Raw genomic sequence first — 16,994 nt, 5'->3', positions numbered from 1 at the left:
AAGTAAATCAATCTTCCAAGAACATATGAGAGCACGTAGGGCAAAATGATAAGACAATACATGAACTCTACCAATTCAAACATCAAAGTGAAGTGCGCTTAACTTGCATGAAGAACGCTCGTGAGAGCCGGGAACAAGGAATTGAGCCTCGAATCCTCACCGGAAGTGTTTGCACTCTATTCGCTCGGTGTGTAGGGTTGACCACTCAATTCTCCTCTACTTCATGGTTTCCACAATTTGTTCTTCCTCTAACAATCAACAATTAATCTATGCATGCATACATATATCATGAGGTCTTTTCTTAGGTTGTAATGGGGTTAGGGTCAAGGTAGGGTTATATATATGGTTAAGTGGACTACAATTCGAATCTTTGTTTAACCTAAGCTTCCCACCTAACCTATATAACAACCCATACAATTAAATGCTAACCTAACTACCCATTCTCTACTTTTTCACATACTCATGCATTATCTTTTGATTACTACACATATGCATTGATTGTTATTGAGCCTTGCTTGGGGAATTTTATCCCCTTTTTATTTCTTTCTTTTTCTTTTTCTTTTCTTTCATCAATTTTTTTCTTTTCCTTTTATCATTCATTTTTCTTTTCTTTTTTGTTTTTCTCTTTTTTTTTTTTTCTTTTTGATGTACTTATATACAAAGGTATCAATGCATATGGTTTACACATTTGATTAACACATGAGTATGTACCCAATTCCCAATATTTTCAACAAAAATAAAAACATACTCTTACCTCAATCGATGTCCCAAAGTTCCCCACACTTGAATGATATACACACACTAGCCTAAGCCAATCAAAGATTCAAATAAGGACATTTATGATTTTCCGCTTTAGGCTTGTAATGTGCTAAAATTAAGAATAAGTGGGTTAATCGTAGGCTCAAAGTTGGCTAACAAAGGTTGTTGTAAGGTGAGGCTATTTGGGCAAGTGGCTAAGTAAAATGATGGCATCAATCACATACATGCATTCATACACACAATAATGGACATATAGAGTCAAACAAATCAAGGATCACAATTATAGGAGGAGAACAATGCACACAAGAAGGAAGATAAGTGGTTATATGATGTAACCATACAATTAGGCTCAAGTCTCACAAGCTTGGGTTCTTAGCTCAAAACCGTGTTCCAAAATACATTCTTCAAGCAAGCTTAACACCAAAAATTTTTCAAATTGGTAGGGTGTCCTAAAAACACAGTTTCTTGGAAAACAAATTATTACCCTTACTGAGTAGTCCTAATCAAGAGACAACTAAAAAGAAAAAACTACTCATGCAATCTATCCTAATTAACAAAAGAAAATCAAAGTTTATTTGGGTGTTACCTGGTGCGGTATTTATAACCCACTAACTTACCGGCAAGTGCACCGGGTCGTACCAAGTAATACCTTACGTGAGTAAGGGTCGATCCCACGAGGATTGATGGACTAAGCAACAATAGTGTTTGATAGGCTTAGTTAGACAAACAAAAATTGGTGTTGAGATGCAATATAAAAGACATTAAACAATATAAAAAATATTGAAGAAAGGCAAGTAAATACTTTGGAAAAAATATGGAGAAGATAGTTAAGGTTTTAGAGTTATCTATTTTTCCGGATTAACTTTTCTTACTAACTAATTTAATTATGCATGATTTAATTTATGGCAAACTGTATGTGACTAGACCCTAATTCCTTAGACCTTCCTAGTCTACTCTAAAATTCATTAACTGCCAATTCCTTGGTCAATTAATTCCAATTAGAGGGTGATAATCAATTTCTAGTTTATATGCCACAAAAACTCTAATTATCCAAGAGGTAAAAGGATTATATGTCACGTATCCTATTAAATTCAGATAATTAAAATTTAGGAGAAATAGTTTTCAAGCTGTTGTTCAGGTAAAGAGCTTTTCCAAGTTTTACAAGAATTCAAATAGAAAGAGGGTCATACTTTCGTTCCACCCAAATTCATAAAATAAAGAGCGAAAACAATTCTTAAATTATAAATACATACATAAATTAAAATAGTAAAAGCAATAAAATTAATCCATAGAAATAGACAGAGCTCCTAACCTTAACAGTGGAGGTTTAGTTGCTCATGGAAAAGAGAAAATAAGGATTCAGGTAAAAATGTACAGAGTTCCAATCTGATGGCATTAGATCCCTTTTTATAACTAATCCTAATAAATTTAAAATCTAATATTTAAAATTAAACTTAAAATAATATCTTTTCCTAATTTAAGATTTGAATTTAAATTCGAATTAATTAACAAGTCTTCAACTGATGGGTGGGGACCACTTGATTTGTCCATTCTGTAGCTTCTAATCTGTGATTTCTGGGCTAAAAACTGGGTCAAAACGGCCCAGAAATCGCCCCCAGCGTTTTTCTACATTTTCTACACGTGGCGCATGTGACGCGTCCGTGTCGTCCACGTGTTCGCGTCATTTGTGCAAATTCCAGTCCACGCGTTCGCGTCAAGCACGCGATCGCGTCATTGCGATCTCCTCCATTCCGCGCGGTTGCGTGAGCCATGCGTCCGCGTCGGTATTCGCTGGTCATCTCCTTGGTTTCTTCTCTTTCTCTGCAGAAACTCCATCAAATCCAGCCGAATGCTACCTAAAATAAACAGTATTGCACAAAACTCAAAATAGCATCCATAGTGGCTAAAATATAATTAATTCTTTATTAAATTCAACAATTTAGATGCAAATTCACTAGGAAAAGATAGGAAAGATGCTCACGGATCATTACCTACGGAGATCGGTCGATTGACCTCCCCACACTTAAGAATTAGCATGGTCCTCCGTGCTATTGGTGAGGCGCAAGGGGCGATCGGGTCCGGAACTTCCACTATCCCCTTCATGGATCCTATTGTCACTTAAGTTCGAGGTGGATGTGGAGATCTCCGGTTCCTCCAAAGGTGGGGTCGCAAAACTCAAAAGCTTCTTCACATAAGCAAATCGGCATTGGTTTCGCCGTTCATATCAGTCCATCTTCTTATGGAGATCCTCAAGCAGTTGGTGGGACGATCTTGGTGGTGCGGATGAAGTGGTGGGGATGCTCACGGGAATAGCTATGTCAAGGTTCTCGGTTTCCGCCAGAGGCTTGAGATATTTTCCGGTTAGGACGACATTGCCCTCTACCGGAATCATTGTCTTCTGGTCCTTAGCCTCCCGGGGAACACCAGCTGCAGCAACTAACTCCATCACCAGGGCTGGAAAGGGTAGGTTACCCTTGGCGTGGACACGACCTAAGGCTTGTCGGATAAGGAGGGGGATGTTGACCAGCTTTTCTGTAAGTATGTACCAAACTAGTAGGGCTAGCTCTGCGGTGATAGATGACTCGTGGGTGCTTGGAAGCACATAATGAGATAAGATTTGGGCCCACGCCCGAGCCTCTACAGTGAGAAAACGTGCGTTAATGCCCTTGGGCCGGGGTCGCATTCTCTCTCGGGTCTAAAATGCTTCCGGTTCGGCTATGACCCGGAGAATAGCATCGCAATCGAAACCATATTCACAATGCTGCGACAAGACCTCTTGGTAAGCGTCTATCCCATCTGCCAATGGCAAGGTCTTAAGCACTCCTTGAATAGCTTCCTCCGAGACGGGGACTTGCTTCCGACGCACAAAAACTGACGCGAGAGAAGATGGGTGGTAGTTGGAGTAAAACTCCACCACTTAAGAAAGGTTATCCTCCTGCGGTCTTCTCATGAGAAACCCCATTGGTGCCGCTCGATGTGGGTTATGACAAACTGAACAACATGCTCCGGAGGTGCAAGAAGGGGCTCAGAATGATTATTCCTATCAACCATCATGGGTTATATGAGCTCACAATATCGGTTGGAAAACCTAGTTGGATCCCTCGCAAGGTTGTCCTTCTCCTGTTCATCAACATTAATGGTGCTCCTCGCCCTCTTAGGGAGGGGCTTAGCTTTTGGTGCTTGGTGCGCCTTGTTGGTGGATCTTTGAGGTGCCCGTTTGGTAGATGGTTTCTTCGGTGCCTTTTCCTTACCCTTTTTGATGACCATCCTAGAAAAAGAGAGGAAAAGGGGCGACATTAAACTCAAAGAAACACACATCAATAGTAACATGCAAGTGAGAAAGAAAGCCACAAAAGAATAAGTGTCTTGAAAACATGACAGCGGTAACATGTAAGCAAGACAACAATGAAAACAATGGGCATGTCACTAGCATGTGATGCAAGAGTGATATAAGTATGCAAGTAAAAGGCATGAGAAGCATATGCTCAAGCATCAATAACAAGAAGTAAGTCATAAGGAAGGAGCATATGAATGGGAAATATGAGAAGTAGTAGGCTCAATACACATAGGGACAAGCACGTGAATGAGAAAGGGCACTAAGTTGAAGGCATCATGTCAAATTTGAAACAAGAACTCATAGGTGCCTTTCAACAAACACTTGGTGTGCAACTTTTAAGCAATAAGCAAGTGGAGGAAATGTAGCAATGTAACACCCCCAAAATGCATTACCAATCATCATATAGCACCACATATCACAAAGAAATCAAACATAGCAAATTAACCCATTAATGCAAGAGATAACTCCACCCTCAATACCCATGGAAAATAAAAAAAAAAAGAAGCAAGGAAATAAACAAGAATGCATGAATGAGAATCTAACTAAGAAGAAATGCAAAGAAATGCAACTAAAGAGAAAAAAATTGAAAAAAAAAGAAAAAAAAGAAAGGTGAAGAATACCTTGAGAGGGGGGGAGAAAGTGGTGTAGAATACAAGTGAAGAGAGAAGAAAATAAATGGAAGAAAGAGAGAAAAGTATGGGATCAGTGGGAGTGGTGGTCACCGGTGGTAGTGGACGGAGATAAGGTGGTAGGAGTGGGTGAAGAAGAAGTGAGGAAGAAGAAGAATGGAAGAGGAAGAATGAAAAAAAGAGTGAAATAAGGCGCACTGGTTTGAAGTTGCGTCGCGAAATCGACGCATGCGTGCCATCCACGCGCACGCGTGGATAAGGAGAAAAGGATAGGGACGCGCGAGCGTCGCCCACGCGTGCGCATGGGTGGCAGAAGAAGAGGGGTCATATACGCGCAAGTGGCCCGCATGCGCAAGTTGTCCACTTCAGTAGGATTGGTTGATCCTCGGAAAGTTGGTGGATGAACCTTGAGGAAGGTTGCCAAAGTCATCGGAACGCCTCCCGTGTTGTCGCCGTTTCCCTCAGTATTATCATGGGCATTCCCTTCGCCATTCCCGTTTCCATTTCTGTTTTCGGCCAGTTGGCCTAACCTCTGCACAGCTTGCAGAGTCGCAGCAACATTAGCTTCCATAGTGTTCGCAAGGTTTGCCATGGCCGCCATGAATTCGGCATGGTTATCAGCCGGTCGCTCATTCCTACTTTCTCGTGAACGTGCTCGACCTCATCCGCGAGTGGCCATGTGGGGTTCCTGTCTACACCAAACATTCGATATCAAGGTGACCAGTCTCAATATCAAAAGTCTAGTGCTTCAATTATCCCAAACAGGCACTCACAAACAAGCATGCTATGCAATATCAAATAGATAACATAATAGCATCAAAGAAAAGACACAGAGTATGCAATGAAGCACAATCGGTCCATCCCTCAGGCTCATGAGGATGAACCGCTCTGATACCACTAAATGTGACACCCTAATTAACCTAAGCTTTACCTCACGTCTTAAAGCAAAGGTTAATCAGAGATTACGACAGTTCTAAGCTCATACATATAATATATAGAAAGAATTTAATATAATCTAGAAGTCTGATGAAGGATATAGCTCAAAAATCAGGATTTACGAAGCGCAAAACGTACTATCGAAGCTACTAACTTAAAGCACAAGGAATAGATACAGTATACCAAAATATCATAGTATAACATTATAAGGATCTAGCCACAGCTCGCGGAGTTTAAGCCGGCTAGTCATATATACAGACAAACAGAGACCTAATAATAAAAACAGCTTATACAAATTTTGTTCTCTCAAATACAAGCCTCTAGGCAAAGCAAAATACAAAAGTGAGAGACATATACAAAGTAAATCAAAAGAGATTCAAAAGGTATCCGGATCCTCTGCTTTTGTCACCAACCAAACAACTCACTGAGGTGGGTTGCGACCTGCATATGAAAAACAGAACAGAAATATGGTATGAGAACCGGAGATTCTCAGTATGGTAACAATGCCCAGTGATGTAGGATATAAAATCCCGGGACTCCAAAGGCAATCCTAGACTCCATATCCATCACAATAATTCAAACTTAAAGCATTCTAAAACAAACAAGCATATTTAGGTAAATCTTAACATAACTAAACGGGGTATTCTATCTTAAGGGGATTTCTATTCTAACTAATCACCGCTGTCCCACAGCCTTCACTAACCTAACCTCCGTGCGATCCCATCGCCACCGCCTTCCGAACCTCCTCAATCCCAGTAGAAAGCACAATTAATAGTAATGCAAGTAAATCACAAGTAGAAGCATATAAGGCAAGTAACTCAAGTAGCAATTAGACATGTTATACAAATAGGCATACAATTACAAGTCGGCAAAGCAGACAAACAGATAGAAAATGCACATGATGAATGCCTGTCCTATTGGCTGTGATATCACATTGTCGGTTCAACTGCCAATCTGACACATCTCCATGGAGATGTCGCCCTTCGGAATCATCATATGGGAACCCCCGAGATATAGTGTGCTTGGATCACTGTCCAAGATTTTGCGCCTGCACGCTCTATAGATCTGAAGGGATGCGAGCAGGATACTCTTGCCACGGACCTAACATCTTAACGCAAGTGGGACGAACCACCGCCCTTACGCCGCCTCCGCTACCTTGACAGGCGGGATCCAACCGCCGTCCCCGCTAGGCGCATAGCGTCTCATAATCTTAATATAAAACAGTAGTGCAGTGGTTTTCAGAAAACAGTTTCAGTACAACATGGATCCATCATCCCATTCAGAGTCCACGACTCTTTCAACCATTGTCCATTCACAATTCAGTTTCGAACTCAGTTATTCCTCAATTTTCGTCTCATACATCAACCATTCATCACATACCATCGAGCCATTCTCAGTACACCAGAAACCTAGGCCTCTGTTTTCTAAGTTTTCCAAATAATATCATCCATAACACTTAAATTCTTTCCCATGTTTTAAATATCCAAAACTAGGCCCAAGAGTCCTAAAATGGTGTTACAGAAGCTTATAACCTTGTTGGGAAGGTAAAATAGTTGAAAACAACGTAAAATTTGAGAAACAGAGCGTGTGCGTCCGCACAGGGGTGTGCGTACGCATGCCCAAGAAGATTTTAAAAGTGTGCGTACCCACAGGGGTGTGCGTATGCACAGGTATGAAAATTCACAAGTATGTTTACTCACACAAGCTGTGCTATCGCCCCCAACAGACGACCCTCCCCGACTTGTGCATGCGCACAGGGCTGTGCGTACGCACAGGTTGCAATTTCTTGTTGGTACGCGTGCACACAAGCTGTGCTAACGCTGCAAACAGCACGCCCTTCCTTGTCTGTGCGTCCGCACAGAATAAAATTTCGCAAGGTTGTGCGTGCGCACATAACAGAAATCATAAAATTCTGCAACTTTGTAGAATTTCAGATTTTTAACACCAACTTTAAATGATCATAACTTCCTCTACAAAATTCCAAATTTTGCAAACTTTATATCAATTAAAAGGGTTTTCAATGAACTTTAATTCTAAATGAATTTCAACCAATTTTAAAAACCGATGCGAAAGTTATGATTAGACAAAGTTCACCAAAAACCAACATTTACGACAACTCACAATTTCTTGTAAAACACAACCAAAACCATACCAAACCATTCCAACTCCAATTCTCACCACAATCAACACTATATGTCATATTACACCCAACTTACCACATTTTCCTTCACCTTTCCTCATTCTCAACCTCAACCTCAATATATCACATTATAATCAAACCTCATTAACTTATTTCCAATTACATCACCAAATCATCAACATTAACATTACATATATCAACACAATTCTCTTCTCCACTTCACAAATCATTAATCCTCATCATATCATTATCAATCATCATAATCAAACTCAACAATCATCAATTCATCATAAATCATCACATATCATCATTCAATAATTCAACAACCATTTAAATCCAAACCTATCCTATGGGTCACTAGTCTAAGTGTCCATGAATATTATATACTACATAGAGGAAACTGAAACCATACCTTGGCCGATTTCCAATCTGTCTTTAACCCAAAATGAGCACCAAAATGATCACCAACAAGCTTTCCAACACAATCCAAGCTTCCAACAATCACCAACAAGCTCCAAACTCACAATAATCAAACTATATATGCATAAACCATCACAAATCAACCTAGGGCTCAACAAAAATCGAAATTTCACAAGAGTTCAAAACCTCTTACCTTGTCTAACAGATTTGGATGTCAAAACCCAATGCTAAGCAAGGATTAGAGTGAACCTAAACACCCAAAAATCACAAATCTCACTTAATCACAAATCCTAGAACTCGAAATTTTGGAGAGAAGAATAGAAAATATTTCGTGGTTACCTCACTACTTTCTTGTATCGGCTTTGTAGAGCTCTTCACAAGGAACGCGTAGCCGCAAACGGTGCGGCGATCGGAGCTCTGTAGCTCAAGATATGAGCTTGAGAAGAAGAAGGTAAATAGTATCAATGGTGTCTCTCTTCTTCTTCTTCTCTTCAGCAATGTGTGTGTGTGTTTAAGTGTGTTATGAGTGATTGGGTTCATTAATGGACCCTTATATATGTTGGGCATGGGCCCAACTTGGGCCCGGTCTAACCCATTAGTGCTTTTAGCCCGTTTGTCCCAACCTCGAGATAAACCTTTAAATTAACGTCCGGTTTTCTATTTCTAATGTTTTTCTAAGGTTTTTGGCTGTTTTCACTTTTTGTCACGCAGCACCGGACAGACTTGAATCGGTTCAACCGGTTCAACTGTCGGTTCGCGATTTTTCACGGTTTTCGCAGAAAACACTTTTTCTTATTCAAAAAGACCCACTGAGTCCAAAAATCACAGTTAAATCCTCAAATTCTCACTCTAACTTTCGGAACTTGATTTGGGTAAACGAGTAATTAAGCTCGGTTCTTACAGATATCGTTTCCACGAAAATTAACGGATTGAGGCAAGCAACGTCTAATTAAATATCTAATTACATCGATCAAACCTTAGATTTTGGATTGTGGATCTTGTAGAAAAGAAGAAACAGAAGAAGAGAAATGGTAGAATGCTTGAAGTTGACAGAAATCAATAGATGAGAATATTGAAGGTTTGGAGATTTTTGATTCTTAGAAGAACAATGCTTTTGCTTTCTTATTTAATTCATGTAAAAATCTTTTCTCAACAAAATATTTATAACTAAACTCCAATTTCTTGGTGATTTAATTTCTCTAAACCCAATTAATCGTCAATCCCTTGGTGAATTAATCGAGAGAAGAGTTAAAGAACGGTTTCAATTTTAAGCCTCACAACCTTCAAGAACTATCACTAACCGAACTATATGTCACGTATTTGAACTAGATCTAGATAAGTGAAGATTATAAGATGAGTTCTAAACTAATTCCAAAATTAATTTTTTCAAATATAAAATTAGAATCCAAGACAGATATATTTTCCAATAGTTTTAACTCTTATTGATGAAGAACAAAACTTAATCTTAAAAAAGTAAAGAAGCATGAATTGAAATAAAGAAAATACTTACATAAAATCAAATAGAGCTCCTAACCTTTAGCGGAGGAGGTTTAGTGACTCATGAAGAAACTAATCCTAGTGATGAGAGAAGTGTCCCATAGATGGGTGATGCCCTATCTGTAACAAGATTCACTTATTTATAACTTAAGTTCTGGAATTTAAATTCAAAATTACTCCTAATCTTATCTCTTGAAAAGATAAGAGAGCTAATTTCCTACTTTTAAATTTAAATCAAAACAAGAATTCAAATATAATCTAGAAATAAATTCTAACAACCAAATCTTTATATTTTTAGAAGGAATTAATGATAACTAATCTTTTGAATCTTTAATCTTTGAATAATATTATGGGATATTTTTTTGTGTTATTGGGGTTTTTGTTACGGCCTATATTATAGTTGGCTGATATCTTAAATGGTTCTCTAGACTTTTTCTTTAAATATTAAACATAATATTAATTTAAATTAAATATTAAAATATTTTAAAAAATTTTCAAAAATTTCACTTGACTTTGGACGTTCCATTTTGCCTTCCATACATGCTATTTATTCATTATGTTTTTCTGTTTGATTGTTATTATTTTTTATTTTTTTTAATTTTCTGTCATTCAGTCATTCTACATGCTGTTGTTTCTTTTTTTGTTTTTGGTAAAAATCCGGGGCCGAAGCCCTACATGCCGTTCTTTCTGTTTGGGTCACTATTCTACCTGCTGTTAGAAGAGGGTACATGGGTTAATGGCTTTAGGGTCCCCTAAAGCCCATAAATAAACTAGGCGAAAGTAACATAGGCTTGTTTACATTCAAAAATTAAATGTAAGCGTCCAAAAAAAACATATTTAAATGTACGTACCATTGGCATTACTAATGTTGACTGATGCCAGGGTAAAGGACAAACAATGAGATATCTATATAAAGTTCCGAGTTTGAATTGAATTTGTAATATAGTTGTTAGCACCTAATAATTGTAATTTGTGAAGGGCTAAAGCTTCTAAAAGTAATAAACATGTGTGTTTCCATGTAATAAAATGCATGCTGATTTACTCTGGCAAATGCATTACATTTACGTTTGGTGCGGTTACAAGGGTAATTGCCAACATGATGTTTTCTTTTTAATCCTTTGGCAGGTGTGATTAGCCGAATAACGTAACCAAAATATCATAAATAATAAACAAAAATATATACTTAATAATATTCTTATTGATAGAAGGATATGAATCATTTTTTAATTTAATTAACATAATTAGTTTTTTATTATTTTTTAATTAATTATATCAAAAATTAATTTCAACTTTAATGTGAATTAAATCCCAAATTTTTTTTTATTATTACATTTACAATTTTACAATTTTTTTAAATAAAAATTCTAAATTCATATATCATTAATCTTAAAAAATATCTCAAAACACTTCGATATATCTTTTTTTGAGAGAACAAGGCCACATGTCCAAAAGAACAAAAAAAAAAAAAAAAAAAAAACTACACAAGGATGGTTCTAAAAAAAGTCATTCTTCTTCTATCTGACAATGAACACTTACTAAAACTTAGTCATAACAATGGAAGTCATGAGGACTTCCTTGGACATGCTTCGCCAAAGCATGAGCACCTGTTAGGAAATTTTCTTCCATGAAGATATATCTTGTCCAAAATTTTTTAGGTACGGCTGTACACAGATCGGATCGGATCGGATATAACTTATAATTTTATCCGATTCGCACTGTACTCATCGGATTGGATCGGATATGATATCCGCATTTTTTCAGGCTGGATCCGATCCGATCCACATACAGGGGCGGAGCTAGATGAAATATTAGAGGGGACTACAAATATTTACACAATAAAATAAGACTAAAATAAAATTTTAAGGGGGTTAAATTGAAATTTACGGATTTGGATCCTCTAAAGTTTGAATTTTACTTTAGAGAGTAAAGTGTGATCTTCTACCTTTAATTGGTTTCTCTTTCATATTTATTTTTGGTCCCACTTATGAAATAAATGGTGAGAGAGCACACTTTACTCTCTAAAGTGAAATTCAAACTTTAGAGGATCCAAATCCGAAATTTACATATAATTTACATGTAAAAATTAAAATTAGGGGGCCATTGCCCCCCTTTTCTACTACATAGCTCTGCCCCTGTCCGCATACTTACGGATCGGATATCGGGTATATCCGCATAATTCAAAAAAAATGTTGTAAAGCCCTGTTTGGTTGTTTTTACAAAAAAAATGTCCAGAAAATACATCTTTTAACCTGTTTAACCTTATTTACTCCTAAAATATATCAATAAAAGTTATCTTGAATTAAAAAAAAATAATAACACAAGATCTAAGTTTAATTATTCTAAGTTGAAGTATAACATAAAAAATTAATAACAAGATATGATAAAATTCATAAAACAACACACTAAAATTCATAATACAACACTTGGTAAAACAACACACTAAATCAGTAATTCATCCTACTAAAACATCAACTCAACAACTATACTATTTATATGAGACATGCGGATATGCGAATTTGTGGATCGGATCTGCGGATATCACTGCCAAATCTGTAATCCGATCCAATTCGATGGCTCTGCGGATCGGATAATATCCGCAAAATTTGGATCGGATGCGGATAATTACCGCGGATATGCAGATATTATCCAATCCATGTGTAGCCCTATTTTCGGGCTTGGCCAATAGAGCCCTAATCTCTCGAACAAGGGAGGTTGTTGAGTAGGGTAGTTATGGAGGAGTTGCAGTGCGCACAGCAAGTCAGTTTCAATCACCAAGCTTTAGATGTTGAGTTCCGTCGCAAGCTTCAGGCCTGTGTAGAGACCTCAAAACTCTGCTTTAGCTATGGAAGTACTCCTAATATTCATCCAGAAGCCAGCTACAAATCGACCTTGGGAGTCTCGAATTAACCCATTGTAAGTATCAATCTAGGAGGTAGAGAAGAACGAGTCATTCATGTTGAGCTTGAAGCCGCCTACCTCCGAAGGTTCCCATCCGATGTACTCACCCTTGTGGAGGTGAGCGTTTTCTTACTGGACTCTGTTAGGGATAGCACCTCTTCATGTTTTTTTTAGATTATGAGATGAGTAGGAAAGACTAGTGTAGGGGATGTTTTCTTGGTTGAAAATCAATTCGTTTCCTCCATGCAGCGTTACACATGGTGGTGAAAAATATGGGCCAAGCGATGCCATTGTCTTTCGAGTATCCAAGCTCAAGTTGTCTTCCATTTAACTGAAGATTTTGATTGAAGAAGTCATTTTGCAAGGTACTATCAATGTTGCTTTCCCAGGCATTTTGTATGTAGGGTGTAAGACCCAAGACTTTTGAAAAGTCCTATTTTAAACTAATCTCAAACCATATATTTATTTACAGTTTTAATTTCATAAATTATCTTATTGAAGGTAATTAAAGGTAGTTTTGATTAAATGAATTTGAAATAAATTAAGGTTTTCATCCAAACTCTATAATTATGGATTATTTTTCTATTTACAACTTAAAGTTCTAGAAATCTAAAAATAATGAGTTTGGGCTATTTAAATTAAGATTTTATCTAATTTTACAATTATTGAGTTATTTTATATATTTAAATTGTAAAGTTGGTAGTTGTGAAATAATAAGGATTTTTATATGATTTGGACTAAATAATTAATATTTTAAAATATTGATACTACTGTTTTGGGAAAATAAAGGATTTAATTATATTATTTCTAATTATTTGATTTGGACATTTATTGAAAATAATTTGTAAAATTGATGAGCAAATAGTATTTTCTATATACAAATAGTGTTGGATTTAAATTGGGTTTCAATTTCTATATTATCCCTACTTTTATTTGAAATTACAAAATTACCCTTGTACCTAATTTTACCTTAATCCTAAAACTCAACACACACAACTCTAACCCCTAAAAACCCTACCCGATTACCCAGTTCCCCTGACCTAGTACAACACTAGTGCACCTAACCCTACAGCAGTAGCAGCTGTAAACTGAACGAAGGAAAGAAAGAAGGAGGAAGCAGGGGAAGGGTTCCACGGAAGCAGAGTGAGGGAGGAGGAGGAAAGGCGGCACGGTGGGTGTCACTGCCACCGTCGCCGCCGTTGCTAACAGAGGAGAAGGGAGATCTGAGGGAGATAGAATGGAGCTCCAATCAGGGGAAGGGATGAGCCGTGCTGCTGCCACCATCGCCAGCCTTGGGGTCCTCGTTCATGCCTCGTCGCGTCACCATTAGTTGTCACTGTCGTCGCCAACCAAGGAGAAGAGAGAAGAGGCGAGCGCGAGCCAAGATCTGCGACGGAGAGCTGCCGCTACTGGATTGCTGTTCTACCTCGCCGTCGCCGTTGGATCCACGAGCTACGCCCAGTCACTGTCGCGTTGCGTCGAGGAGGAAGGCCGAGACTGAGCGACACTGGGAGAGAAGAAGACGCGAGCTGGAGGAGCTGCGTCCAGTCGCCGCCGTCGCGCCACTGACCGCCACCATTTCGCCGTCGTCGTCAGTAGGGGTTCTGCCAGGAGAGAGTTCGGGAGCAGAGCAGACGAGAGAGAGATCTGAGGCTGAGTTGGGAGTCCAACCACCGTGCCCAGCCGCCGTTCGCATTGTCGGCGCTGCCTCCGTCGGAACTGCTGCCGTCAGGAAAGGGTTCAGGCCGCCATAGGTGTCGCTGCTAGAGAAGGGAGCTACGTCACCGTGACTCTGACTGCCGGGAGTGGTTCTGTGACTTCCGGGACCACCGCCGAAGCTTCTGGCTGTTTCTGCCATATCTGGAAAACTCTGCCGGTAAGGGTGTTGAATTTGGTTTTCATTCGTTTAAGATTCCGGAAGCTTTATCATCTCTGATGTGGGTTTCAGACACCATTGCCAGATTCCGGGTCACTGCTGCCGCTTGAGGTGGCTGCCGGGCTGCCGCCGAACCGGTTCAGAGATCGCCACTGTTTCGGTTCAGCCGTTCCTTCTTCGTTCGGTAAGCGTCTCGATCTGAAAGCCCTCTAGTTACTGCTCTGCTATACGTTGAGGTGTTGTAGCATTCGTTGTTATGAGAGTTAATCTCGGTTATTATATGTTGCGATTAGAGTTATTGTGGTTGCTGAGAAAGCGGTTTGGAGCTGAGGTTTTGATTGCAGTCGATTCGGGTCGATACGAAGGAGTCAGTTAGCGAGTTTGTGTTATGATTTCAACGTGTCGAGGTAGGGGCTTTTTATACAAACTAATTTATTTTAAATTGGAATTGTTATAAATAGATATGATGTGCGAAATACATTTCTGGTGATTATGTGAGTCTTATGAATTGTCTGATTTAGATTGGATGAATATGATTGCTGGTTTGATTGAAATAATGTATGATTTTGTTCAAAATGGAGGTTTCTGGTTGTTTTGAATTGAAAATTTTTGTAATTAAAGTATGAATTTCTCTTATTGGAAATTGATTTGGCCTTGAATCCCTTGTAAACAGAGTTGAGGATTGGTTTGGTTGGGACCCGAAAAGTGTGGCAAAGTCCAAGTTTTAGGGGAGATACTACCAAAATTTCTATAAAATCTGAGATTTTGATTAGAACGTTATTTTGAAAATAATGAATTATGCTTTGAATTAAATGTTTGAGAAATAAATTATGTTTGAACTTGCCTTATTAAGAAAATTGTTATATTTTGGACGTAATTATTAAGAAAGGAATTATGCCTTAAAAATCAATTTAAATATGAAAATTTTTATGTTTTGGAATTTGATTTAAGTAAACAGATTTGTAGGGATTTTAATGGATTTAGAAGAAACCTGGTTTCCAATTAATCTATTTCACTTTATTACATTTTGGAAAATGTTTGAAGTATTAACTAGAATCTTTGACTTAGTAAAACTGATACAATTCCCGAGCCTTTGGAAACAGATTTAAGAATGAAACTAAAATTGGTTTTCAGTTTAAATGACTTGGTTTTGGTCTAAGTAAGTTGGTTTTGAAATTGGTTCAGAATATTTGGACACATGACTTGATTTTGGTTTAAATTCAATTTTATTTATTTAAATCAAGAAGTTAAGGTTTCGGAGGTTTTCAATGAATTTAAGAAATGAATTAGGTTATTCCACTACAAGAAAACATGTCTATTGCCACGCTTTTAAAGCGTGGCGAAAAGCTGAAAAAAGCATGGTGATAGCTTTTCGCTATGCTTTTTGAGCTACCGCCACGCTTTTGAAAGGGTGACCTATGAAAGGGTGGCGATTGCTCTATCGCCACGCTTTTTTTAGCCTATTGCCACGCTTTTTTACAAACTGCCACTTGTAAAAGCATGGCTGTAGGTGGGAAATATGGCCACGCTTTTAAAGCGTGGCGATAGGTAGAGATATGGCCACGCTGTTAAAGCGTGGCGATAGGGCAGATCTGGCCACGCTTTTACAAGCGTGGCAGTAGACGAGATATGGCCACGCTTTTAAAGCGTGGCAAAAGGGGAGGTATGGACACGCTTTTAAAGCGTGGCAAAAAGAGCAGATATGGCCACGCTTGTAAAGCGTGGTAATAGAGGAGGTATGGCCACGCTTGAAAAGCGTGGCAACAAGAGGAGATACGGCCACGCTTTTAAAGCGTGGCAAAAGGGGAGGTATGGCCACGCGTTTAAAAGCGTGGTAATAGAGGAGATCTGGCAACGCTTTAAAAGCGTGGCGAAAAAGCTTAGATACGGCCACGCTTTCTAAGCGTGGCAATTGACAGAGATATGTCCATATGGCCACGTTTTTAAAGCGTGGCAAAAAAGATGGTCAGTAACCTAATTCCTTTTTAATCTTCATAAATAAAACCTTACATGAATTCATAGATAATTTTATAATTTAGTCAATGACCAATAATCAAGTAATCCAACTTTCATAAAATTGTCACCAAAATAAGTGTGTGATCACATAACAACATACACTAACAAAATACCAAAAGTGAAAGTCATAACTACTCATGAATTCCTAATACATGAATTAGAATTCCTAATCAAAGTTTCTTGTACTTCATGCCAAGATATAAAAACTTCATGTATCATTGCAAGCTAAATTGTTTTGACATGTGCCCTGCAAAATAAAAAACACAAATGAACAACTACAAATGAAAAATGGATGATGCAGTAAACTTCAGCCCACTAATTTTTCTAACAATTAGATTTGACATCAAACTTAATTTTTGTAACATAAAAAGCATTCTAACAATCAGATTTAATTTTGCTACATATATCCACTAATCTGCACAAGGATTCTCAAAATCTCCTTTAAATTTGATATCAAACTTATTAACAAACAACTTATTGTTCAAT

The sequence above is a fragment of the Arachis hypogaea genome, chromosome 17 (assembly GCF_003086295.3).
Source record: "Arachis hypogaea cultivar Tifrunner chromosome 17, arahy.Tifrunner.gnm2.J5K5, whole genome shotgun sequence".
NCBI lineage: Eukaryota > Viridiplantae > Streptophyta > Magnoliopsida > Fabales > Fabaceae > Arachis > Arachis hypogaea.
This window is presented reverse-complemented; position numbering follows the sequence as displayed.